The 26,637-nt window shown below is 43.9% G+C and overlaps 2 long non-coding RNA genes across 9 annotated transcripts in view; one reads left to right on the forward strand and one right to left on the reverse strand.

Annotated features, from left to right (window-relative positions):
- LOC132535802 (uncharacterized) overlaps positions 1-26,637 on the forward strand; it is a 156,088-nt gene that overhangs the window by 119,935 nt on the left and 9,516 nt on the right. For 5 of the 8 annotated variants that reach the window (XR_009547517.1, XR_009547518.1, XR_009547519.1 and 2 more), the window contains one exon: positions 26,328-26,410. This is a non-coding gene — a long non-coding RNA (uncharacterized LOC132535802). Of the gene's footprint in view, positions 1-4,547; positions 4,567-14,204; positions 14,772-26,327; positions 26,411-26,637 lie in introns of those variants that run through there. The other 3 variants (XR_009547522.1, XR_009547520.1, XR_009547521.1) reach the window with 3 other exon arrangements.
- Positions 1-26,637, reverse strand: part of LOC132535801 (uncharacterized) — a 72,851-nt gene that overhangs the window by 33,482 nt on the left and 12,732 nt on the right. The window contains exons 4-7 of the long non-coding RNA XR_009547513.1: positions 22,114-22,280; positions 12,184-12,343; positions 4,771-5,130; positions 2,550-2,723 (exon numbers count right to left, since the gene is read on the reverse strand). This is a non-coding gene — a long non-coding RNA (uncharacterized LOC132535801). The remainder of the gene's footprint in view (positions 1-2,549; positions 2,724-4,770; positions 5,131-12,183; positions 12,344-22,113; positions 22,281-26,637) is intronic.

The raw sequence follows: 26,637 nt of genomic DNA on the forward strand, positions 1-26,637 counted from the left end.
AGGGAATCCGGTGTTAATGCAGCGGGTAAAACGCACATGGCACGAAGCACAAGAAATGGCTTAAGGATCCCGGTTCGCAAACCCCAGCTCCCCACCTGCAAGGGAGTCACTTCACAGGTGAAGCAGGTCTGCAGGTGTCTTATCTTTCTCGCTCCCTCTGTCTTCTCCTCCTCTCTCCATTTCTCTCTGTCCTAACAACGACATCAATAACTACAACAGTAATAACTATAACAACAATAAAAACAAGGGCAGCAAAAGGGAAAATAAATAAATAAAAAGAAAAAAAAAAAAGAGTGGCCAAAAAGAACAAGGAAGTGTTAAATCTCCTAGGCTCAATTGCCTTTTAGCCCCACCCCCGTCCTCTATGATTGGCTCATTCATATTTACACACTGCTTTGTGATTCGCACTGATGAAGGCGAATTACTTCATTGAACTAGTCTTAACGCAGAGATTTCTGGGAAATGTAGTCAAAATACATAGTCCAGTACCTAGGTCTATTTATTTATTTTTAAAGAGACCTCACCCACTGATTCTTTAAGGAAGAGAATGTTGGTGTGGATATCTGTCTGGAACAGTGTTCTGGTGTGCTGCTGCTGCTGCTTTCAAATTGGCTCAACACAGTAATACAGACAATGACACTCTCTTCCTGCTTCCCCGAACTCCACTGCCTTCTGAACCTACCCAGAGGCAGCCATCACCTCAAGGCCCTTGACTGGGTAGCCAGATCTGCATAGAGGGATAACAAGTCCCGCCTCCACAGGCTGCCATCAGTTACTATGGCTCTGGGGTGACCGCAGTCATGCTTGACTTTTACTGAGCCCAAGAAATGCTTTCAAGTTTCTAGACCCACCAAAAACACACCTACTCTTTCACTAGAGTAATGAGCAAGTGGTCAAAACGACATTCTTTGGTCTTGGCCCTCTACAGAGACTTCCTCTACTGTGGCACAACATGGCTGCCACCAGTATTCAGAGCCTCCAGTGATAAACCCACCATGCACCAACTCCTCGTCTTGTCTGTTTCTGGAGCTTTTGAGAGTTTAACCTTGTCCCATGCTTTCCCGATGCCAGGTGGGGGTCTCGAAAGACCCTGGCAAGGAAAGGTAAGAGGAAGACTGAATTCATTCGTGTTTGGACTCAGGCTTCCCACACTTCCTTATTGCTCCTCCAAGAAAGCCAGAGAAAAGATCACCTCTTGATGGCAGTATTGCACCAGAAATTACAACTTGTTGGCTTCCTCTCCACCCTGCCATTCCCCAACTTTTTCCCTCCCCCTTTAGCTTAAGGGGGAATATATATATATATATATTAAATATATTTTTATATATTTATATATTTTATATAATTATATATATAATTCCACATCCTACTTTTGCTGATTCTACTGCCCAGGGTCTTGGGATTTGGGGGCTGGGGAAGGAGATGGGGGCAACTTCTTGTTCTTTCTGTTTTTCTTTTTTATCTACGAGAAAAAGAAAGGGTGGACACCTCCATAAATGCACGTAAAGGAGATAACACGGATTGTCTACCAGTGGATTCTAGAAGAAAATAAGTGATAAAAAGGCAATCTGGGGCAAAGAAAATAAAGGTTGGAAATCAGCAGGATCAGTTTGGCTATAAAAATGTCCTATATAAATGGTGGGCCTGGCGGCAGCACAGCCAATTAAAAGCACACAAGCACATTGCACAAAGCGCAGGTATACTGTTTAGAGTCCTCTCCAGACACCCCTGCCCCCCCCAGGGGGATGACTGTGAAACAAGCCTGCAGGTGTCTTTCTCTCCCTATCTCTGTCTTACCCTCCTCTCTCAATTTCTCTCTTGTCCTATCCAATGACAGCAACAACAATAACAACAATGACAACAATAAACAACAAGAGCAACAAAAGGGAGAAAAAAATTTTCTATAGGCTATCACAGATACTCAGTACATTATTATTTTAAACTTAACAATAAACCCTCCTCTGGAAAATAAAAAAATGGAACAGTGAGCAGACCCCATCAATCCTTTAAAATAAGGATTTTATGTCTAAATTCTTGCATTTATCACACAAATTGCATCTGTCAACAGAAATAACAAACACCCTAATACAAGGCTCTCGCTGACTTCGTATCTTTACCTAAGATCTTCAAGCAATTACCAGATAACCACTTCTATTGATAAAACAAATAGTTTACTATGGAATAGAATAACTACTGTGGTCTTTCTACACTATTCAGTTCAATGTTTACAGTGACATTTAAGTTGTAGCCTATCATGGAATGAAATTGAGGGGAAGGAATATGGAGCTGCAGAAGTTTGGGTTCAAACATGGGAGAATTTTGCCAGCTTTTACTAGGCACAAAGGGCAGAAATGTTGCCCCCCCCCCCCAGATTTTAGCCCTTGCTTCAAAGAGAAACCCAGGGGGTTCAGTCTCACCTAAAAGGAAAATGCTAGGCTAAGCTTTTTGTCTCTTATTTTGCATTTCCCCCTGGGAAATTGGTCTTGGACACCTAGAGTGAAGTGTTAGACTATGTCTGTCACTTAGGAGACATTCTTGTATCAACTCACCTTATAGACAAGTGTGCTGCTTCTGACAATTGATGTCAACTTCCACCATGAAAATTTATCCTCTGTAGCTAATAAATACAACTTCAGATCTGACTGAGGAAGGGCACCAATGCAGAGTATAGATAGCATCCTGCCTTGAAGGTCTTTCTCCAGATGGAAATAACAACACCAACTCTGAAATTAAAGTAAAAATGTGGCACTTTTTTTTTTGTCTTTTTGCTTTGTTTTCACAAACACACCCACACATCACACACACACACACACACACACACACACACACACACACACACACACACACACTTTGTATCTTGTTTAAATACATTCTCTTAAAAAGTAATAGTCTTGCGAGTTGGGCATAGCGCAGCGGGTTAAGCGCAGGTGGCGCCAAGTGCAAGGACCTGCTTAAGGATCCCGGTTCGAGCCCCTAGCTCCCCACCTGCAGGGGAGTCCCTTCACAAGCAGTGAAGCAGGTCTGCAGGTGTCTCTCTCTCCCCCTCTCTGTCTTTCCCTCCTCTCTCCATTTCTTTCTGTCTTATCCAACAATGATGACAACAATAAGAACTACAACAATAAAACAAAGGCAACAAAAGGGAATAAATAAATATTTTTTAAAAAGTAATAGTCTTTTGTTCTGTGAGATTGTGTGTATGTGTGTGTAATATGATACCATTTTGGAGAAAGGAAATCTAGGCTTTCCTTGGTCCCAGCTAATATGTAATATCAATTCTGAAATTGAAATAAATTTTTCCTCAAGCAAGTAATGGCAATATATTATATTTAAATTAACACTACTTTAGGGAAAGAACACTCTCCCTAAACTAGACATCACCATTGATCATAAAACTAAAAACTCCTTTATGAAACTTTAAAATTTGTATTCTATGAAAGGACAGAGAGAAATTGAGAGGCGGAGGGGGGATAGAGAGAGAGAGAGAACCAGTTACAGTACTACTTCACCACTTGTGAAGCTTTCACCTTGCAGTTGGAAACCAAGGGCTTGAACTCAGGTCCTTGTGTCTGACAACACCTGCAGGGGAGGAAGCTTCATGAGCAGTGAAACAGTATTGCAGGTATCTCTCTGCATCTCTCCCTATCTTCCCCATCTCTCTTAATTGCTGTCTGTCCTATCAAATAAATGAAAATGGGAAAAAAATGGCTGCCAGGAGCATTGGATTTGTCATGCAGGTACCAAGCCCCAATGATAATCTTAGTGTCAATAAAAAAAATAATAAGGAAAGCAACCATAGAGATACTATTTTAATTAAATTAGTTTTTATTGCCATTAAGATTATCACTGGGGAGGGTCGGGCGGTAGTGCAGCAGGTCATGGCACGAAGTGCACAGACCAGTGTAAGGATTTGGGTTCCAGCCCTTGGCTCCCCACCTGCAGGGGGGTCGCTTCAGAGACAATGCAGTAGGTCTGATGAAGCAGGTCTGCAGGTGTCTATCTTTCTCTCCCCCTCTTTGTCTCCCCTCCTCTCTCAATTTCTCTCTGTCCTATCCAACAACAACATAAATGGCAACAATAACAAGGGCAACAAAATTGGGGAAAAGATGGCCTCCAGGAGCAGTGGATTTGTGGTGCAGGCACCAAGCTCCAATGATAACCCTGGAGGCAAAAAAAAAAAAAAAAAAAAAAGATTATTGGGCCTTGTTGGCTTCATGACGAATCCATCTCTTTTTTTTTTTTTTAGAATTTTTTTCTAAAAATTTTTTCTTTATTATTTTCCCTTTTGTTGCCCTTGTTGTTGTAGTTATAATTATTGTTGTTGATATCATTGTTGTTGGATAGGACAGAGAGAAATGGAGAGAGAAGGGAAAGACAGAGAGGGGGAGAGAGAGACACCTGCAGACCTGCTTCACCACTCATGAAGTGACCTCCCTACAGGTGAGGAGCCAGGGCTCGAACCCACATCCTTACACCGCTCCTTGCGCTTCGCACCACCTGCGCTTAACCCACTGTACAACTGATGACGAATCCGTCTTTTACCCTGCCAGGACCTGACTTCATGCCCAAACTGCTCTTCCACCAGAAGTTACAGCTTAATATATGCTGCATGGGAAAAGAAATACCTCTTGATGGCAGTATTGCAACAGAAATGCCAACCTGTCCCACATCACTGCCCTTCCCTCAACCTAGTTCCTCCACCCTTTGTGGAGACAAAAAAAAAAAAAAAAAGCCAACCATCATTTCGTCTGGCTCAAAATTGATTGCTCTTACCAGGGGGCCTTTTTAGAAGAGCATACCCACTTTAAATGATACTGGGAACAGTGCCTCTACCCAGTGGATCCTCTTAGCCTGCCTTCATGACTGAATATCTCTCAATAGTTCTTTCTTGAGCACTTCAGGTTTGCAGATGTCAGAAGATACCTTGAGTATGGGCACACAGTTGAATCCTCCCAGTCAGTTCCTAGAAGAGCAAATTCTCAGTTTACCTACGTAGAGGCTCTGGTGAGATTGTACCACTTGGACTTGAGTCTGGGAACATTTGGAACAGATCTGTCAGAGGTTGTGAAATTCCTGGAGATAGCACTGCAGTTGTCAAGTCTCCGTTTAGTACTACTTCTTTGACCAAAGTCTCTGAAGAGAAGGGTGCATATGACTGTTAGTCTAGAAGGCACCTGTGAGTATGCTGCTACTGTTTTCATTCATATTGCCTTATCCTATTGATAAATACTGCTGACTCTGTTAGGAGTAGGGGTGGGGAGTGGTGGCACTGTATCCCCAAACTCTACTACTCTCTAGACTCTGGACACCCATCAACCAACTCAATGCCATCTATTAGGTTGCCAGGCTCCACAACCTGCTCCCCTGGGCTGGCCAGTGACAGTCATGTCCTGACATCATTACAGTCGCCAATGATTATAGGCCCCCTGTGACTCAGTTGTTTTTAATTAGATACCAACATACTCAAGAGAGACTACCAGGACCCTGGACCCATCCAGGCAAAACTACTTTTGTTTTAGGAAAAGAAAGAAATTAGCCAAGCATGCACACCTTCTGACCAGGGATTCTCTGGTGAGGCTTCTGTGACTCTAGCCCAATATGACAGCTTCTAGTATCTAAAACTGCTAGATGTGGCTGAAATGCCAGACACTTAAGATTACACTTTTTAAGCAGAGCACTGTTAAGCTCTGGCTTATGGTGGTGTGGGGGATTGAACCTGGGACCTTGGAAGCTCAGGCATGAGAGTTTGTTTACATAACCATTATACTATCTGTCCATTGTCCCCTTAAGGCTATACTTCTAGTTCCCCTGTCTTATCTCTGGAGCTTGCAGGACTCACACCTGCCTTGACCCAGAATTTTTCTGTGGCTGGCAAGCAGATTCTCCTGCTTTATTTTACTGCTACATTGCTTTTCTACTAGCAGGGATAGAGCACAGCTCAAAGGATCAGCAAATGATATCCTCTTATACATATATGGTCAGTGTGTCCAGGAATGTGAGCCTTGATCTTAGATCTGGGGAAGTGTGTCTGTATCTACCACCTGGAAGCTGCCATCCAACAAACTGATCTCTTTTGGCAAAAATCTACACAATGTGCATTGAACACCAATTCTGAAATAAGCAGAACACTGAGATGTGGAAGTAGGGGCCATGCCTTCATTGTGTCCTGAAGACTTTTCATGGGATCTGGAGACAGTGGCCCAGAAAGTTAAATCCTACAGAAACAGTCCAGGGTGCGTTCCACCTGGACTTGAGCCTTATACAGTCTACAAAATATCCTGCCATGGCACTGCAGATGCCTTATCTCTACTAGGCACTGCTTTTTCACCCATGGCCTAAAAAGTATAAGAGGCTAACAGGTGCTGTCAGGTGCTATTGCTTTCACATTGGTTCTCCCTGGTCTTTTCTGCCTGGGCTTTCTGCTAAGCTCCCACCATCAACAGCTTCCAGACTCCATACCCAACTAACAGCGCTTTGCAAAGAGATATATCAGGGGGCCAGGTGGTGGTGCACCTGGTTGATTGCACATGTTACAATGTGCAAGAACCTCAGTTCACGCCCTCCTTCCCCACCAGCAGGGAGAAAGTTTTGTGAGTGGTAAAATGCTGCAGGTGTGTCTCTCTCTCTCTCCCTATCTCCCCATTCCCTCTAGATTTTTGGCTGTCTCTAATAAATAAATAAAGATAATTTATTTATTTAGAGAGAGATCTCAGGTCCCATTCCAACCATTGACATAAACGGCCACAGGCCTCTGGTGTCCATGGTGGTCTTTGGTTAGATTTTGCACCATTTGAAAGGCTTCTACCCCCATAGAACCTGGTTTTGCTTACAGAAGGAACAGCCAAATGCTACTTTAGAGAGGCTTCCTTTAATCCAGCTAGGAACTCGGGTTGTCTCTGGACCCTAGCAGGCAAGTGTAGTGATAGGAATACCAGCCTTACCTACTCCAAATTCACCGCCATACTACTTTTCCATAGGAAAGCCAAGCACAGGGCCAACAGGACAGAAAACAAATTCCTCTTGATGGCAGTGTTGCATCAAAAATGCCAAACTAATCCCACACCCGGCCTTTACCTCCGCCCTTTGGTGAGGAAAAAAAATCATCTCTAGTCCAACTTCCTTTAAACCTTATTGTTCTCCATTTTGGAGATCCCGGTGTGGCTACCACTTCAAATGCTCTATGTGGAGGTGAAGCTCCAGTCTGTAGGGTCCTATAAGCTTTCTTCACGACCAAAAAGCAAGGGCTACTGCTTGGTGCTGTGGATAAAAGCGATACTTAAATGACTGTTGGGCTGAGGTCCCTGGAGCTGTTTCGTTAAGGAACTACATTTCCCAAAAATCTCTGCTTTCCTAACGCCAATGCCTTTGACACAGAGCAGTGCCGTCACCATCTGAGTGGAGTCACAAAGTACCAACTAGTATGAACTGACCAATCACGGATAACAAGGGTGGGGCTAATAGCTGATTTAACTATTTGAGGTTGTTGCTTTCTCTCTTTTTAGTCCGGGCTTTTAGGAACCCGTCCTTCTCTGCGGTAAAGTATTCGTCTATCTTTTCTTCTTTCTCTACAGCGTTTGTACTTGAGAAAAGGAGCTACAGATGAGAGGCATGAATGTTTTTCTTGCCTGGTGTGACATTGGAGGTTCATAATTTAAAATAGCTAGGGCGTTTCGCTCTTGCACATCACCTACCCATTCTTTCTTTGTCCATCTCTCTAGCTATAGTTTAAACTTAACTTTTACCCCTTTAACTTTGTCTGGTGAATCATTCTTACCCAAGACCTGTGCTCTTATCAGTACTATCACGGGCCAAATATCCCTCTCAGAACCCCTACTAATGAGTCGAGCCTCCATCTTTTACTACTTTGGGTTTGCCGGAGAACTTAGAAGACACAATGAGTCTCAGTCACTCCTGTTAGTGTCTGGCAGGGTGTGTTTTCTGGGGTCTCCTTCCTTCCTTCCTTCCTTCCTTCCATCCTTCCTTCCTTCCTCTCTCTCTCTCTCTCTCTCTCTTTCTTTCCTTTTGGAGGGGGGCACCAGGATTATCGCTGGTGCTCCGTGCTAGCACTGCAAATCCATCGAGCCCAGCTGCCATTTTATCTCTTTGATAGGATAGAAGTTGAGAGTGGAGGGGGAGATAAGGGCGCTTAATAGACCTTCGATACTCATTATTTTTACCCCCACCTTGCATATGGGGTAGCGGGGTCTCCAAACAGATCCCTGCACATCATAACGTGTGCTCAACCAATTGTACCAACCTTCCGTTTTTCAGTTTTATTGATAAATATTTGATAAGCATCACTTACATTTAAGGCGTATGGCCTGCTGGTTTGATGTATATATATTGTGAAACGACTATAATAGGTTCGACTCAGATCCATTACAAGTAATAGAATGAAAGCTTAGGGATCCCGGTTTGACGCCCCCCCCCCCACTCCCCACCAGCAGGGGAGTCACTTCATGGGTGGTGAAGCAGGTCTGCAGGTGCCTTTATCTTTTCCCCTCTCTGTCTTCCCCTCCTCTCTCGATTTCTCTCTTAATACAACAGCAAGAGCAACAAAATGGCCTCCAGGAGCAGTGGATTCATACTGCAGACACCGAACCCCATGAGATGAGAATGCTTAGAATTTGGTTTCGCACAGCAATCCTAACTAACTGTAGTCATCATGTTCTAAACATCTTCAGTATTTTATCTTAGAGCGAGAAGTTTTTACCTTTTGACCCCCTTCCTCTAATTTTGCCTCTGGGTAGCCACCCTATGGTCTTGGGTCCTCATACATGGGTAATTTTTGTTTGTTTGTTTGCTTTAATTTTGTTTATTAGCACAGTAGCAAATGTAAACTTAACTCGTCTACAACATATAACCAATTTACTGAGTAACTCCTATTCCACGCCTTACAGTTAACAGCTTAAGGTATTTTACTACAGGTTTTCACAAGTTCTGATTCAAACCTCTAATCTTTCACAATAAAGTAGACAGGCATATAAAATAAAATACACAACTACTCATTCCTATATGGTGTTTTATAGCCAGGTGTCATATATATGATGACAGTCTCTAAAAACTGTTACCAATTCCCCTCTAAGAAAGGAAAAGAAATCTGATTCATAAAACAGTGTGGTCTTAAAAGGACTTCATATAAATGGCCATGTCTGTAACCTGTATGAAATCAAATTGTTTTAAATGTACAGACTACAAGCAACTGAGCCCAGCGTTTATTCCTCTGTGCACTACATTTCAGCTAATATCGCAAACTAATGAGTTTAACAGTTGCTATCCGGAGTCGGCCAGTGGTGCAGCGGGTTAAGCAAACGTGCAAACCGCAAAGACCCGTGTAAGGATCCCAGTTGAAGCCCCTGGCTCCCCACCTGCAGAGGAGTCGCTTCACAAGTGGTGAGGCAGGTCTGCAGGTGTCTGTCTTTCTCTCCCCCTCTGTCTTCCCCTCCTCTCTCTATTTCTCTCTGTCCTATCCAACAACAATCAATAACCATAACAATGTTAAACAAGGAAAACAGAAGGGAAAATATATAAATAAATAAATTTTTTTTTTAAAAAGTTGCTATCACCAGGGACCGGGTGGTGGCGCACCTGTTTGAGCGCACACCTTACAGTGCTCAAAGACCTGGGTTCCAGCGCCCGGTACCCACCTGCAGAGGGAAAGCTTTGCAAGTGGTGAAGCAGGGCTGCAGGTGTCTTATCTTCCCTACCCTCTCGATTTCTGGCTGTCTCTATCCAATAAATAAAGATAATTTAAAAAAATTTTTAAAAAGTTGCTGTCACCAATTTTGTCTACTGTAGCAAGATACCTTAAGATACAACAAAATCTTAGGAGATAAGACTGAATAATATCTGTTAAATACGCTACTCTTTAGCAACTCCCACCCTCCCCCATCCCTTCAAAATCATAAGCAGCTCTCTCTGTGACAGACAAATAATGTAGGAATTGTGGAAACCCCGTTTATGTAGCTTATCTCTTGGTCCACTGTCTGGCCATTCTGTCATGTTCTGCTCTGTTGGTCATATACTGAGTGACAATACTTCCCACCAAGGGGTCGGCAGGATTGCAGTCTGTGAGGAGTGAGCAGATGGAGAGGAGAACTTTAGAAATGGTTAGAGCTGGACTCCAGTTGTCTTTCAGAATGTCCAGATAGATAACTCCCTGGCTGTTTATATTACAGTGGTAGATTCTTGTTCAAAATGTAACCTTTGGAGGCTTGAATGGATATTCTGGTGTAAAAGTGCTGTCAAAGAAAAATACCCACCCTCATACAGATCCTGGGAGGCCCTAGGATGGTTGATCTTCACTCCTTAGATCACGTGCACTTAACTGGCTCCGCGATGGTCCAACTCCCAGTTCACTGACTTTTAGCTAATGAAAGTTTGCTAACTTCCTGTGGGTGAGGGTAAGCAGTATTATATTTAGATAGAGATCACAGTTTGCCACTCATGCTACAAGCCACCCATAATTCTGGCTTTTGGTCTGAGTCCAGCTAATAGAGAAGCTATAGTGGTGATAAGTAGCTCTTTTTCTGAAAGCCTCCCAGTGGATACAGCAGCTTCTGCTCCTAGGCCATTTTTAATCTTGTCACATTCACTGCCATAATTGTTGTCACAGTGTACTTCACCCCGGGATCTCCTTTTATTGTCCCCAGGTATTATTTGTGCATATCCAATATAGTCAATAGGTCTTTAAATTATCAATGTAAGGAAAAATAGCTTCAGTATAGTCTTAGGACTCCCCGGTTTGCAGTTAGCCCTAGGCTGCTGGGGCTGTGCCATACAGCAGGCCTGACTTGCCTCCCCCATTGTCCTCAGGTCATATTTGTGTATTTTCAATAGCCAATAAATCTTTAAATTAAGAGTGTAAGGAAAAATGGCTTCAGTTTAGTCCAGGACTCCCCGCTTTGCAGTTAGCCCTAGCCTGCTGGGGCTGTGTCATGCATCAGGCCTGACTTTGCTCCTGCCATTGCCCCATTTGTCATCAGATAACAGGGAAATATGAGTGCATATAAGTTATATTAAGGAATTACGCATCTATTTTCTGCTTCAGTTAACATGAGCATGCTAGCGCCCACCCTCCCTAAGCATGAAGATCCCTTCTGGTGGTCCTGGAGGTGGCATAGTGGATAAAGCGTCGGACTCTCAAGCACGAGGTCCTGAGTTCAATCCCCGGCAGCACATGTACCAGAGTGATGTCTGGTTCTTTCTCTCTCTCCTATCTTTCTCATGAATAAATAAAAATCTTTTTTAAAAAAGATCCCTTCTGTCAAAATCTCTGTTTGAATCACATCAAATCCATGGGGTTTATAGTCAACATATTTGTATACCTTTCCCATATTTGGGAGCTACTCTCTTCCCTGATCAAGCTTTCTGGTCCTTTTTCCAGCCATGACATCATCTCCTCAGACAATAACTTGGATCCACCTATATTTCAGATTTCAGGCTCAGGGGGGGAAAATAAATAACTGGCATAGCCACAGCCCCTTTGGCATATAACTAAAATATGCCTACTAGCTATCTACAAAACGGAGACCCCCTCCCTTTCATCTGCACTATTCCAGCCATTAGTTTCGTGATTAGTCAACAATTTGTTTGGCTTTATATGTTAAATCTTTTTTCAGCCACCGGGTTCCAGATACTAGCATAATGTCAACCAGACTTCCCTAGACAGACAACCCCACCAATGTGTCCTGGAACTCTGATTCCCCAGAGCCCTGCCCCACAGGGAAAGAGGCAGGCTGGGAGTATGGATCAACCTGCCAATGCCCATGTTCAGTGGGGAAGCAATTACAGATGTCAGACCTTCCACCTTCTGCATCCCACAATGACCTTGGGTCCATATTCCCAGAGGGTTAAAGAATAGGAAAGCTGTCAGGGGAGAGGATGGGATACGGAGTTCTGGTAGTGGGAATTGTATGGAGTTGTACCCTTCTTATCCTATGGTTTTGTCAGTGTTTCCTTTTTATAAATGAAATAAAAAGAAAAAGAAAATCTCTGCTTGAGAACCACAGCCCTCATGTGACTAAGGCAGGTTATCTTGTCTGGAAACCTTGGCAAGTCCCTGTCCACCACAAACAAATAGAGTAACAGACACTTAAATGAGTATCAGCTCATTTGACTTGGGGTTAAGTAGGCAGCAAAGGTTTCTATTCTGTGATGTGCATAGACCCAAATACATTGACTTACCTGAAATAAGGGGTTTTGTTCTAGGATGTGACTGAATGACCATTTATCCAGCTTTCCTTTGGGTCAACAGTGGTATTCTGAAATGTCCACAGACTCTACTATCACTGTCATACACTGTCACAGACTAATCTTGGCGATGACACCTTGTAAACCACCAGTTCTATCAAAAAAAGAGGACAGGAAATAAGCAGACCCAAAAATAACTAAAGCACTAAGTGTCCGTAAAGGGGCTTTTGCTATAATTGATAGAAATTTTTATCTGTAATAATACCTGTAAAGGGGCTGGGTGGTGGCGCACCTGGTTGAGTACACATATTACAATGTGCAAGGACCCAGGTTCAAGCCCCCAGTTCCCACCTGCAGGGGGAAAGCTTAACAGGTGGTTATGCTGAACTGCAGGTGTCTCCCTTTCTCTCGACCTCTCTATCAGTCTGCCACTTGTAGGTATGAAGCAATATCCTGGGACAGAAGAAAGCCACTTTGGGTATACATAGAAAGTATGAATACAAAACCTTTCTCCCCAAAAATGTTGACTTCTAACTCCTAGAGAGATGAAGAGGCAGAATAAAAGACAATTTTTTGCCCCCTCCCCCTCCAAAAAAAGGGGAGACCACCGTCTACAACACAATATGGCTCAACCCCAGTTGGAAGTTTTAAGGACCTTTTTTTTTTCTTCATGGACTATTCTTTTTTTTTTTAATTTTTATTTTATTTATTCCCTTTTGTTGCCCTTGTTGTTTTATTGTTGTAGTTATTATTGTTGTTGTCGTTGTTGGATAGGACAGAGAAATGGAGAGAGATGGGGAAGACAGAGAGGAGGAGAGAAAGATAGACACCTGCAGACCTGCTTCACCGCCTGTGAAGCGACTCCCCTGCAGGTGGGGAGCCGGGGTTCGAACCGGGATCCTTATGCCGGTCCTTGTGCTTTGCGCCACCTGCGCTTAACCCGCTGCGCTATAGCCCGACTCCCTTCATGGACTATTCTTAATCCACAATGAGTGGTGTGTATCGCATGATGAAGCAGAAGGCTTTGAGTATGGTATATAGCTCCTATCTGTGAATATGGTTGGAAAGGCCCATAGGAAGTAGGAAGGAGTTGGGTGGTAGTGCAACGGGTTAAGCACACGTGGCACGAAGCACAAAGACTGGCATAAGAATCCCAGTTAGAGCCCCCCCGGCTCCCCACCTGCAGGGGAGTTGCTTCATAGGCAGTGAAGCAGGTCTGCAGGTGTCTTTCTCTCCCCCTCTCTGTCTTCCCCTCCTCCATTTCTCTCCTATCTAACAATGACGACATCAATAACTACAACAAAAAACAAAACAATGGCAACAAAAGGGAAAATAAATAACATTAAAAACAAACAAACAAACAAACAAAAAAGGAAGTAGGAAGGATAGGTTTAGGACACTAGGATTCCAGGTCCAAATTCAGGTAAGGAGCATGTTCCTGGATCAATTTGGAAGCGCTCTATGCCAAAGGAGCCAGGATTATCTTCCAGGGAATTCTGGGTCACAGGCCTTCCAGTTCCCTGGAATATGGGAGCATAGCCATGTGAAGCATTAAGACAGGCCATCAGAGTTGGTGAAATCAGGGCCAGGATAAAGGTTCTACAAAAAAAAAAAAACTTTAATGAACCGAGGTTCTGGAGGTCCAAGGTTCAGTCCCCAGCACCATAAGCCAGTGCTGAGTTGCGTTCTGGTAAAAACAATTAAAGGGAGTTGGGTGGTAGTGCAGCAGGTTAAGCACAGGTGGTGCAGAGCACAAGGACCAGCCTAAGGATACCGGTTTGAGCCTACGGCTCCCCACCTGCTGGGGAGTCTCTTCACAGGTGCTGAAGCAGTTCTGCAGGTGTCTTTCTTTCCTCCTCTTTGTCTTTCCCTCCTCTCTGTCCTATGCAACAACAATAATAACTACAACAATGTAACAACAAGGGCAACACAAGGGAATACATTTTTAAAAAGTTACTTTTATTATAGGTGAAATTTCAAATGAATCATCTTTATGGATCTCTAGTTCTTCACAGCATGATGGAAGAGGAGGATGGGGAGTTGTTGAATTGTTACATGGAAAACCGAGAAATGTCACACATATACCAACTACTGTATTTTACTGTTGACTATAAACCATTAATCTGCCCCTCTCCCATAAAGAACAAATAAACTACCACAGAGCTGATGAAATCTTCTGAATCAATGCTACAGCTTCCATGTCTGTTTGGCCAAAGCCCCAGAACTAGTTCTCTCTCTCTCTCTCTCTCTCTCTCTCTCTCTCTCTCTCTCTGTGTGTGTTGGGGAAGGTGGAGTGATAAGTTAAGTAATGGACAAGGGGAAGAGAAGGATGCTTTTACTCTCATTTTCATTTGTCCTTATGGTGACTAGCACAAGCTCCTTTTGGACTCTGGAAACTGTTGGGAGGGCAGTTTAGGGAAAGCAACACTTCTCCCCCTGCACCCTGCAGGAAGCCAGGGAAAGGGACCAGAGACAGGGACCAGAAAGATATCTTGAGCACCAACACTGACTGCAAAGGCCATAAAATGCAGACAGAGCACCTGAAGACAGAAGTTTAGCACATCCCTTCCTCTGAAGTGACTACAAAGCTTGGAAGACTAGAGGGCCTAGGGCCTTCATCTCTCGCTTTCTGGGGGAGTGGGGGTTGTCTACATGCTTGCATGGCTTATACTTTCTTCTCCTTTTCTGTCCTTACTTTCTCCAAATAAATGCTTATCTTCCAGAAACAGGACTGGTTCTCTTGTGATTCTTCCATGTAGAAGTCAGTCTAGAACTTCGCAAGAGAGAGAACTGGGAAATTGTCTCAATTAGTTGCACCGTCTAGTCCCCCTAAAAAACCTTATAATTTGGCAGCAGCGCAGCAGATTAAGCACACGTGGCACGAAGCTCTAGGACCAGCATAAGTATTCTGGTTGGAGGCCCTGGCTCCCCACCTTCAGGGGAGTCACTTCACAAGCGCTGAAGCAGGTCTGCAGGTGTCTTTCATTCTCCCCTCTGTTTTCCCCTCCTCTCTCCATTTCTCTCTGTCCTATCTAACAACGACGACATCAAAAAAAAAAAAAAAGGGCAACAAAAAGGGAAAATACATAAATACATATTTTTTTAAATCATAACTTTAAACTCCACTGATTTCCCAATCCCAGGCCACCAAACACAAGAGCCTGATCCTGCTTTAGTCCATGCTTCCCTCTGACAGAACTCTGAACCTTGAAGGCAGAAAATAGCATAACAGCAACAGCCCTTTTTGGGTCAAGACTCGCACATGACAGCCATTTTGCTCCCCCACCGATAGCGCCAATTCAGAGCCTATGAAACTGGCAAAAAAAGTTCCGCTTGATGGCAGTATTGCACCAGAAATGACAACCTTCCTAGCTGGGTGGCTTCTTCCTCCTCCCTTTGCTGAGGAAAAAAACCTCTACTCCAATCTGTTAAACTTGGCTGTTTATCACCTGCGCCATATTAGAGAAGTAGTAGAACACCCAAATCTCCCGGAACAGCCCAGAGCCTCCTCATAGTTAAAAACAAAAACAAACAACAACAAAAAAACCCTTTTATTTAGTTAAAAAAAAAAAAACAACCTTTTATTCAAATTATTTTTTTGCTACCAGGGTTATTTAATTAGGGCTTAATTCTTGCACACTGGAGCTTAGTTAAGCCTGTAAATCTCATCCAACAATCCAGGCAGCCATTTTCTTGTCTTTTTTTCTTTTTCATTTTCTCTCCTCTCTCTCAGAGACAGAAAGGTGGGGGGGGGGGAGAAGATAAAGCTTCTTTCCCACCCCAGCCCCTAGCCCCACCCCCACGCAAATGGGAACCAGGAGCTTGAACCTGGCTTTCTACAGGGTTTTATCACTGCCTGAAGACCAACCCCCGCACCTACTAATAGACCTGAGCCTCTCTGTAGCTCTAACTATAGTGTTCCACATTTGAAGGAGATAGTGTAGACAGAGTTTGAGTCACTCTAGCCATGGACTAGCAAGGCATATTTTATTTTATTTTTTTATTTAAGAAAGGATTAATTAACAAAACCATAGGGTAGGAGGGGTACAACTCCACACAATTCCCACCACCCAATCTCCATAACCCACCCCCTCCCCTGATAGCTTTCCCATTCTCTATGGCTCTGGGAACATGGATCCAGGGTCATTGTGGGTTGCAGAGGGTGGAAGGTCTGGCTTCTGTAATTGCTTCCCCGCTGAACATGGGCATTGACTGGTTGGTCCATACTCCCAGTCTGCCTCTCTCTTTCCCTATTAAGGTGTGTCTCTGGGGAAGCTGAGCTCCAGGACACATTGGTGGGGTCTTGCAAGGCATATTTTTACGGAGGCATTCTCAGATAGACAAGGCAAGCTAGCCAAAAGGGCAGCTGGAACCACCGACAGAGGAAGAGTCAGTATAGAAGTGAATCATGTCAGTAGTTGGGTGGTAGCGCGGCAGTTTAAGCGCATGTGGCACGAATCACAAGGACCCGGGGTTCGATCCCCCAGTTCCCCACCTGCGGGGGAGTCGCTTCACAGGCGGTGAAGCAGGTCTGCAGGTGTCTCTCTCCCCCTCTCTGTTTTCCCCTCCTCTCTCCATTTCTCCCTGTCCTATCCAACAAGGACGACATCAATAACAACAACAATAATAACTATAACAATAAACAACAAGGGCAACAAAAGAGAAAATAAATAAGTATATATTTAAAAATTACAAAAAAAAAGGAAAGGGGGTCGGGCGGTGGCGCAGTGGGTTAAGCGCATGTGGCGCAAAGCGCAGGGACCGGCGTAAGGATCCCGGTTCGAGCCCCCGGCTCCCCACCTGCAGGGGAGTCGCTTCACAGGCGGTGAAGCAGGTCTGCAGGTGTCTATCTTTCTCCCCCCTTCTCTGTCTTCCCCTCCTCTCTCCATTTCTCTCTATCCTATCCAACAACGAATTGCGTCAACAAGGGCAATAATAACCACAAGGAAGCTACAACAAGGGCAACAAAGGGGGGGGGGGATGGCCTCCAGGAGCGGTGGATTCATGGTGCAGGCACCGAGCCCAGCAATAACCCTAGAGGAGGAAAAAAAAAAGGAAAAAAAGAAGTGAGTCCTGCCATAGAAATCCAGTCTTGGCCTAACTGATATATAGAGTGACTATATCCACTAGGATTTGGTCCAAAGATGTTGAGAAGAACATGATCCTCCAGAGTAAGTGAGTAGGAATGTCACAGTCAGTGATGTCATTTTCTTTGGCTTTGTCCTCTGGAGAGGCTCCTGAGATTACTCAAGTAGGGTCAGTCCATGGTCTGTGGGTCCTGCTGCTGGCCTCATTACATGGGAACAGGAGTACCACTATAGGCTGGGGATCAGTCAAGAGTCACACCCCAGGCTTGGCAAGGGAGCCCCAAAAGCCTGTCAAAAGTAGATCTTTTATCTGATTTGCCGGGGACTCACAAGTCCGAAATGAATGGTATGGAAGCAGGATTTTAACACTCTTCCATGACATGTAAAAGCAAAGATATAGGAGAGTTTTGAGCTTGAAGACATGCTGTTATCAGCATTAGTCTCAACTGAGCCCAGTTGGGTGATACTTAGGGAAAAACACAATACATCCATTTGAGGTAGTTTTAAAAAGTAGTTTATTAGGACAGCCAGATCTTAACAACTATGTGTCCAGGCTTGAGAGCCTTCTTTGGGATGTTGGCTGATCACTAATAGATCTGGGATAAAAGAGGCTAGGTACACTGCCTAGAAACCACCAGCCAACAGAGATGAACTCTTTAAGGAGATTTTTATATTGAAAGTCAACTTTTAAGCAACTGTTAACCTGCTTTTGCTCTCCTGAGGAGCCTCAAGGTTTTGATTAAGGAAATTAATTTATTTATTTATTTTGTCTTCAGGCTTATCACTGGGGCTCAGTGCCTGCACCATGAATCCATTGCTCCTGGAGGCTATTTTTTAAAAAATATATTTTCTCTTTTGTTGCCCTTGTTGTTTTATTGTTGTAGTTATTGTTATTGATGTCATTGTTGGATAGGACAGAGAGAAGTGGAGAGAGGAGGGGAAGACAGAGAGGGGGAGAGAAAGATAAGACACCTGCAGACCTGCTTCGCTGCCTGTGAAGCAACGGCCCCTGCAGGTGGGAAGCCTGGGGATCAAACCGGGATCCTTAGCCGGTCCTTGCACTTTGCGCCACGTGTGCTTAACCCACTGTACTACCGCCCGGCTCCCTGGAGGCTATTTTTTCCCCTTTTTGTTGTCCTTGTTTTATCGTTTTTGTGGTTATTATTATTGTTGTTATTGATGTCGTTGTTGGATAGGACAGAGAAATGGAGAAAGGGGAGAGAATGATAGACACCTGCTGACCTGCTTCACTGCTTGGAAAGTGACCACCGCCTGCAGCTGGGGGCTCAAACCGTATCATTCCACTGGTCCTTGCACTTTGTGCCATGTGGGCTTAACCTGCTATGCTACTGCCCAACCCCTTGATTCAGAACATTTATATCTGCCAAAGCAAAAGCCCTGTCTGAACCTGAGTCCAAGGAATATTTGCAGCAGGCTTCCCTCAAAATTTGTAACTTGCAACCTGCAAATAAAAACTATGGCTACCCGGTGGAGGGTAGATAGCATAGTGGTTATGCAAACAGTCTCTCATGCCTGAGGCTCTAAAGTCCCTGGTTCAATTCCCCCCCACCACCATAAGCTAGGGCTACCTATTAGACTGTTATACACTGCTTCTTCTTTTTTTTTTTTTTTACTTTTTTTGGGGGGGGCTGTTTTTGACAAGATCTCAGAAGAGAAAGGGGGTGGGTGTGGAGGAATTGGAGAGGATAAACATTTAGCAACTCCTCTCACTTTGGCTCACCTAGGTTAGTGTTAGGGTTATTCTTGAATGGACTCTGCTGGAGGGAAACCCCATATGCACACCATTGACATCTTTACTCTGCCTCTCACCTCCAATAGTAATCTTCAAGACCACTTGACACTCGGTAACCAGGCACCAAATCTAAGACAGAGAAGCAGCATACGTTGTGTTGTAGTTTTTCTGCTTTCTTGCTATCTGTTGTTAGCAGAAATTCTATTATTGATTTTACCTAAAGCCTCCATGTTTACAAAACAAGTCTGGCTGATTGTTAACAGGTGCCCAGAAAGTGAGGCTTCAGGCACTCCTTTTGTCACAACTCCTTCCCCCTTAAGGCAGAAGTATTAAGAGTGTCACAGAGTTAAAATGGCACAGCCATATAGGCTTTGAAATAATGCAAAATGCCTACCTATAACTCTGACCTCTGTCTACTTCCCTGAAGCGTTTGGGATTTATTGTGCATAAGAGTGATCTGAATATTTCTTGAGGCATCAGAGAATTGTACCTGACTAAAGAAATCCAGACAAAGACTTTGTAATCAAGGTTTAACACTTTCTTGATATCTCCCATACCTTGAAAGTAATGTGTGCTTTGACAATTCTTCCTGTTGTATTTACCTGAAAGCATTTTTGATCTTTCTGTTCCTTTTGGATGTAGTAATTTTATCAATAATTACTCTACCTAGATTTCTGATCAGCAGCACACCTGACATTCTCCCATCTCAAAGTGTCTAGATGCTATCCCTCCAGGCTCTTGAAATAAATTATGAAGTGTCCAAAGTTATTGTCTCTCAACCCCAAGAGCGTCAGATCTCAGGGTACTGGAATCTGGCTAAGGTTCTCCTACCAGTGAATTAGCCATATTGTGCCTCAGTCATGCCCACGAGAGGCTATAGCTCTCCAGTGCTGATGCCTAGCTGGGTTTCCCCTGTGCCTAACAGAGAAGTCAAGGGCACTGGAGAACCCAGGCTTAACCTGCTCTTGCTCTCCATGAAGGTAACAGACGCTGGCATGGGCTTCTTCAGAGTGACTCACTCTATTTGGTCTAGTCTGGACATGGCTGCCAGTAGGAAATGGAACCTCACACCTTCCAGTCCCTGGAAGCCAGGCACTCAGGATGTGAGACCACTGGGGCTTGGTCCACACTTTCCCCAGGCCCTACCAGACTCTGGATCTTGGCAGCGGAGAGTATTAGAAACAGAATCTATCATCTGTCTAGCTTGACACTCTTGACTTCACTGCCATATAGATCCTCCACCAGAAAGGACACTGCAGGGCTTACTGAATCATGGAATGACATCCTCTTGATGGCAGTATTGTACCAGAAATATTAGCCTGCTCTATGCCCCACCCAATCCCCAAAGCTATTCCCTCCACCCTTTGCAGAAGAAAAAAACCACCAATTCTAGTCCAGCCTTAATCCAATATGGCTGCTCACCATCTAGGCCATTTTGGAAGAGCACTGCCACTTGCAGTAAGTCTATGGAGTAGAAAGAGCCTTGTCTTTTTGGGTCCGCGTAGCATGCTTTCGTGATCAGAAGGCAACAGCAGCTCCTTTTTGTGTCTCACCTGAACCTCTTGTGTGTTCACATGAAACTTTCTGCATTTCTACCTAAAGGTAAAGCACTCTGGGTTTTTAAGACATGTCAGGAATCACACTAAGTGCAGGTACAGGGCTGGAACCATACTGAACCAGTGCCCTAAGGGGCACATTATCATTCTCACTTTTGCATTAAGAGTCACCAAGACAGGGGGCCCGGTGGTGGCACATAAGCTAAATGCACATTTTAGCATGGGTAAGGGTCCAGGTTAGAGACCCCAATCCCCACTAGCTGGGGGGTGGGGGGAAGAGAAAGACAGGCTTTCACAAGTGGTGAAGCAGATGTTTCTCTTTCTTCTTTCTCCCTCTGGGTCTTCCCCTCCCCCTCTCAATTTCTCTGTACCCTCTTAAAAAAAAAGAAAAGGAAGAACAGAAACAGGGAAAAAAAATTGGCCACTGGGAGCCATGGATTCAGTTCCTGCACCAACCCCAACAATAACCCTGGTGGCAAAAAAAAAGAAAGGAAAAGTCAGAGGCTGGGGTAGATAGCATAATGGTATGCAAAGAGACTCTCATGCCTCAGGCTCCAAAGTCCCAGGTTCAATCCCTTACACCACCATAAGCCAGAGCTAATCAATGCTCTCTTAAAAAAAAATAAATAAAAGTCACCAAGAGCAAAAGACCTCAAATAGTGGTCCGGGAGGTGGTGCAGTGGTAAAGCTTTGGACTCTCAAGCATGAGGTTCCGAGTTCGATCTCCAGCAGCACATGTGCCAGAGTGATGTCTGGTTCTTTCTCTCTCCTTTCTCATAAATAAAATCTTTTTTCTCAAAAATAAAATCTTTAAAAAAATTAAAAAAAAAAAAGAAGACCTCAAATAGTAGGATACAAAGAGCAACAGCAGTCCAAAAGCACTGGCAGACTGTTTCAGAGTGAGCTCAACCTCACATGGGAAGGTGATAAACAGGTGCTTGCGGCACTGGCTCTATTTCCAAGAAATTCTGAGGTTAACACCCAGTTAGGCCTTCAGCACACTGACCTGAATTCCATGTACTGATTAACTTAGATAATACGCACCAATTATTTAGATGTTGTTCCATCCATCTACTTACGTCATCTTCTACATTCAAGACCTGGCAAAGGGGCCTTTTTATGTAATGGCTCTAATTTTTTAGATCAACACTCAATTATCCCCATGCCATGAATCTACTTTGGAAGTCTCTCCTTGAGACTCATTGAAATTCTAGAGTTCCTACCAGTTTCCTATGATGAAACAAACTTATTTGGAGCAGAAGGAAGGAAAGAAAAGCACTCAGTCACCAGAAAAGAGAAACTAGAAATGACTGTATCTGTTTTTCATTTCTCCTTCCTTCCACTCTCTCTTTGCAAGACAATTCAAAAGTTCTATATTTAAGTATGGGGCCAACACAGTGCTAGTTAACTGGGGGAAGTGTTAGCCCCAATTCCCCAACCTCAAAAGTCTTTGTAGTTATTTTTCACACCAGTTCTCAAGGCAACCCAAATTTCTGAAAAGTCCAGTGTATAAAGTAGTTCTATATACTTTCCTGAAATTGCTTGGATGTGATGAGGGGAGTTGTAAGGAGCAGCTGTAGACACACATCTCAAGTGAAAGCTGAAGCTACCTTCCACCAAAATCTCTTCTTGATAACCATAGCAATCACCTTGGCAATGACAGTTGGGGGCTTTCCCAGAGCCTGGCCTCTGTACCTGTGGAACTATAGCAGACAATGCATGAATATGTTAGGAAGTCCGTGTCCATTACAGAGTAACAGCCCTTCTCTGAGAGCAGTTCCTTTGACTTCCAAGCAAATATGGACCAGGCTATCTCCTCTCCTGTTGCACACAGACCCAGTACGTTACTTTCAGGGGATACATTCATTTCAGGGGTTACATTCATTCTGGGATGTGGTCAAGTTACGATGATCTACCCAACCACTTTCATCTGGTTTTACAATGACACTAAAAAGCATATCAACACACACACTTTAGTAACTACTACTCTATATACTGCTTCACTAGTTGTATAAAAGAAGTAGGAAGAGGGCGGGGTAGATAGCATAATGGTTATTCAAAAAGAACTTCAAGCCTGAGGCTCCTAAGGCCCCCAGGTTCAATACCTTACCAAAAAAAAAAAAAAGCAAAGAAATAGGAAGAAAGAAAACCTAGTTTTTCCAAAACAAAGGATGCACAGATAACCTATATATTGTCCCAGGTGAATGTCAGAAAAGAAGTAGACATGTCCCTGAACAGGACACACATGGTCCAAGGCCAGGGGACCTACATATTATGAGAGCAAACAGATTAAAAAAAAAAAAACTATTACATTGACAGCCTTGTGGAGTCAAAGAAAAGAGAAAGCATAGACTGAATGTTTGCTTTTATTTGCATTCAAGGAAAACAAAATACAAAGAAGAAAAAAAATCACACATTTCCTTGATAACTTGGGTGAGGTCATCATACAACAGAAGAAGTTTTTGCTATTATTGGAGAAATGTTAATCCATAGTGAAATCTCTAAAGTGGTTACAGAGACAAGAATAGGAGAATCAACATTTGTATGCATGCACATATATACATGTGTCTGTAGACACATAGATAAAATATTTGCTCACATACGCAGAAATATTGTGTGTGTGTTTCTGTAGGTAGTTAGGAATGAGCAACTGTATGGGAGTCGGGCAGTAGCGCAGCAGGTTAAGTGAACGTGGCGCAAAGCGAAAGAACTAGTGTAAGCACCTAAGTTCGAGCCCCCTGCTCCCCACATGCAGGGGAGTCGCTTCACAGGCAGTGAAGCAGGTCTGCAGGTGTCTATCTTTCTCTCCCCCTCTGTTTTCCCCTCCTCTCTCTGTTTCTCTTTGTCCTATCTAACAACGATGACATCAATAACTACAACAATTTTAAAAAGGCAGCAAAAGGGAAAATAAATATTTAAAAAAGAGCAATTGCGTATTGCAGAGTAAAATAGAGGAATACTTTTTTTTTCCTCCAGAGTTATCACTGGGGCTCAGTGACTGTACTACAAATTCAATGCTCCTGGAGGCCATTTTTCCCATTTTGTTGCCATTGTTGTTATTTTACTATTGCTGTTCTTGTTGTTGGATAGGACAGAGAGATCGGAGTCAGGGGGACAGGGGGAGAGAAAGACAGACACCTGCAGACCTGCTTCACCACCTGTGAGGTGACACACCTGTAGGTGGGGAGCCGGGGGCTGGAACCAGGATCCTTAGGCTAGCCCTTGCGCTTTGTACCACATGCACTTAATCCGCTGCGCTACCACCCTGCCCCCTAGAGATATACTCTTATGTATACATAGCCAACAAGGCTTCTGGACAAATGGTCCTCACTTGTATAGATGGAGTTACTGGAGTCTTCATGTGTTACATGGACACTGCCCTAACAACCAATTTGCACGTTTCAGTGGTTAAATGATGGAGAGAGACTCTATAAGTTGAACCTAGGCAACACATCTCCTTTTCCCACCAGACCAACAATCTGTCACTCCTGAGCTAGACTGAAGAGCACAAGTCAAACAATCACTCAAAAAACATTACTTCCACCTGTAGCTATGAATTAGAGTCTGGCAAAGCTAGAATTTTGCCAAAGGCCACATTGGATAGTCATAAACAAATAAGTACACAGAGAAAGCAGGCTTCGCGCAGGGGTAGATAGCATAATGATTACGCAAAGAGACTTTCATGCCTGAGACTCCAAAGTCCCAGGTTCAATCTTCTGCACCACCATATGCCAGAACTGATCTGTGCTCTGGTTTAAAAAAAGAGAGCAAGCACAAGCACCAGCTTAAGGATACCGGTTTGAGTCTCCTGCTCCCCACCTGCAAGGGAGTTGCTTCACAGGCAGTGAAGCAGGTCTGTAGGTCTCTATCTTTCTCTGCCTTCCCCTCCTCTCTCCATTTCTCTGTCCTATCCAACGACGACATCAGTAACAACAGTAACTACAATAATAAAACAAGGGCAACAAAAGGGAGTAAATAAATAAATATTACAAAAAACTTTTAAAAAAGAGAGAAAACAAGCTCCCTATGCACACAAAGTAAAAAACAAAAGGGGGGGGGGGTCGGGCGGTAGTGCAGCGGGTTAAGTGCATGTGGCACAAAGCACAAGGACTAGAGTAAGGATCCTGGTTTGAGCCTCAGGCTCCCCACCTGCAGGGGAGTCACTTCATAAGTGGTGAAGCAGGTCTGCAGGTGAATATCTTTCATCCTCTCTCCATTCCTCTCTGTCCTATCCAACAATGACTACAACAATAAAAAAAAATTCAAAGTCATATAAAGGTGAGGAGGTAGAATCTTGCAGGTAAGTATTCTCTTTGATGACTTTTTTTTAAAAAAAAATATTTATCTTAACTTATTTTTACCAGAATACTGCACAGCTCTGGCTTATGGTAGTGCAGCAGACTGGACCTAGCACATTAGAATCTCAAGCATGGAAGCCTTTTTGTCTAAACATTATGCTATCCTTCCTGCCAGCTTTCACTGTCTTTTAATTTAATTTTTTTTCATTTATTCTCTTTTGTTGCCTTTGTTGTTTTATTGTTGTAGTTATTATTGTTGTTGTTATTGACGTCATTGTTGGATAGGACAGAGGGAAACGGAGAGAGGAGGGGAAGACAGAGAGACACCTGTAGACCTGCTTCACTGCCTGTCAAGGGACTCCCCTGCAGGTGGGGAGTCGGGGGCTCGGGGCTCGAACCACCGCGATCCTTATGCCAGTCCTTGAGCTTTAGCACCACCTGCGCTTAACCCTCTGTGCTGTGCTACCACCCTATTCTTTTTGTAACCAGAGCACTGTTCAGCTCAAGCTTATGGTGGTGCGGGGGACTGAAGCTGGGACTTTGGAGCCTCAGGCATGAAAGTCTGTTTCCACAACCATTATGCTATCTACCCTCCGCCCTAATTTAATTTTTTTAAAGGTTTATTCATGAGAGATAGTTTTTTTTTTGGCCACCAGGGTTATCTCTGGAGGCTCAGTTTTAGCACTACAGAAGTCACTGCTCCCAGTAGCCATTTTTTCCTTTATTAAATATTTATTTTTTTATGAAAGAGACGGAGACCAGAACACTGCTCAGCTCTGGCTTAACCTGGGACCTCCAGAGGTCCAGGCATGAAAGCCTTTTTGCCTGATTATTGTGCCCCCTCCCTTTTTTCATTGTATTTTATTAGATAGGAAAGAGAAACTGAGAGGAGGGGGGGTGATAAGAGTTGGAGACCAAGACATCTGCAGACCTACTTCACCATTCATTCATGAAGCCTCCTCCCTGCAAGTGAGGAGCAGGGGCCTGAACCTGGGTCCTTGTGCATGGTCCTTTGTGCACTTAACCAGGTTCGCCAACTCCCTACCCCTAGGAAAGTAATTATGGCAAAGACTTTCTTTTTAAAAATTTTTTTAAAAATATTTTATTCCGGGAGTCGGGCGGTAGCGCAGTGGGTTAAGCGCAGGTGGCACAAAGTGCAAGGACCGGTGTAAGGATCTGGGTTCCAGCCCCACCTGCAGGGGAGTCGCTTCACAGGCGGTGAAGCAGGTCTGCAGGTGTCTATCTTTCTCTCCCCCCTCTGTCTTCCCCTCCTCTCTCCATTTCTCTCTGTCCTATCCAATAACAACCACAATAATAACTACAACAATTCTTCTTCTAGCGATAATAATAACTACAACAATAAAAAAAGACAACAAGGGCAACAAAAGGGAAAATAAATAAATAAAATTAAAAAAAAAATCTAAAAAAAAATTTTTATTCCCAGATCAACTAGGAATACCAAAGGAGACCACCCAGGACCTAAACAAGACAGGAATAGAATGACCACAGGAACCCACTAAATCACTGGTGAGTACAAACACGTGTGGCTGGTGACAGAGAGGAGCGTAGGGAGAGATTAAGTGACTGCTAACAGTCCAGCATTTTATCAGTTGAGACACCACCTCCAGTCTGCTCCACCAACAAGGGGACGGCTAAAGGGAGGAGAGGACTCCCCAGAGACTCACCAAGTGCAACTCTTGAGTCTCCATTGCTACTGCCCTCAGAATCTGGAACAGTGACAGAGAGGGACACCA

Source organism: Erinaceus europaeus, chromosome X, assembly GCF_950295315.1.
Source record: "Erinaceus europaeus chromosome X, mEriEur2.1, whole genome shotgun sequence".
In the NCBI taxonomy this organism is placed as follows: domain Eukaryota; kingdom Metazoa; phylum Chordata; class Mammalia; order Eulipotyphla; family Erinaceidae; genus Erinaceus; species Erinaceus europaeus.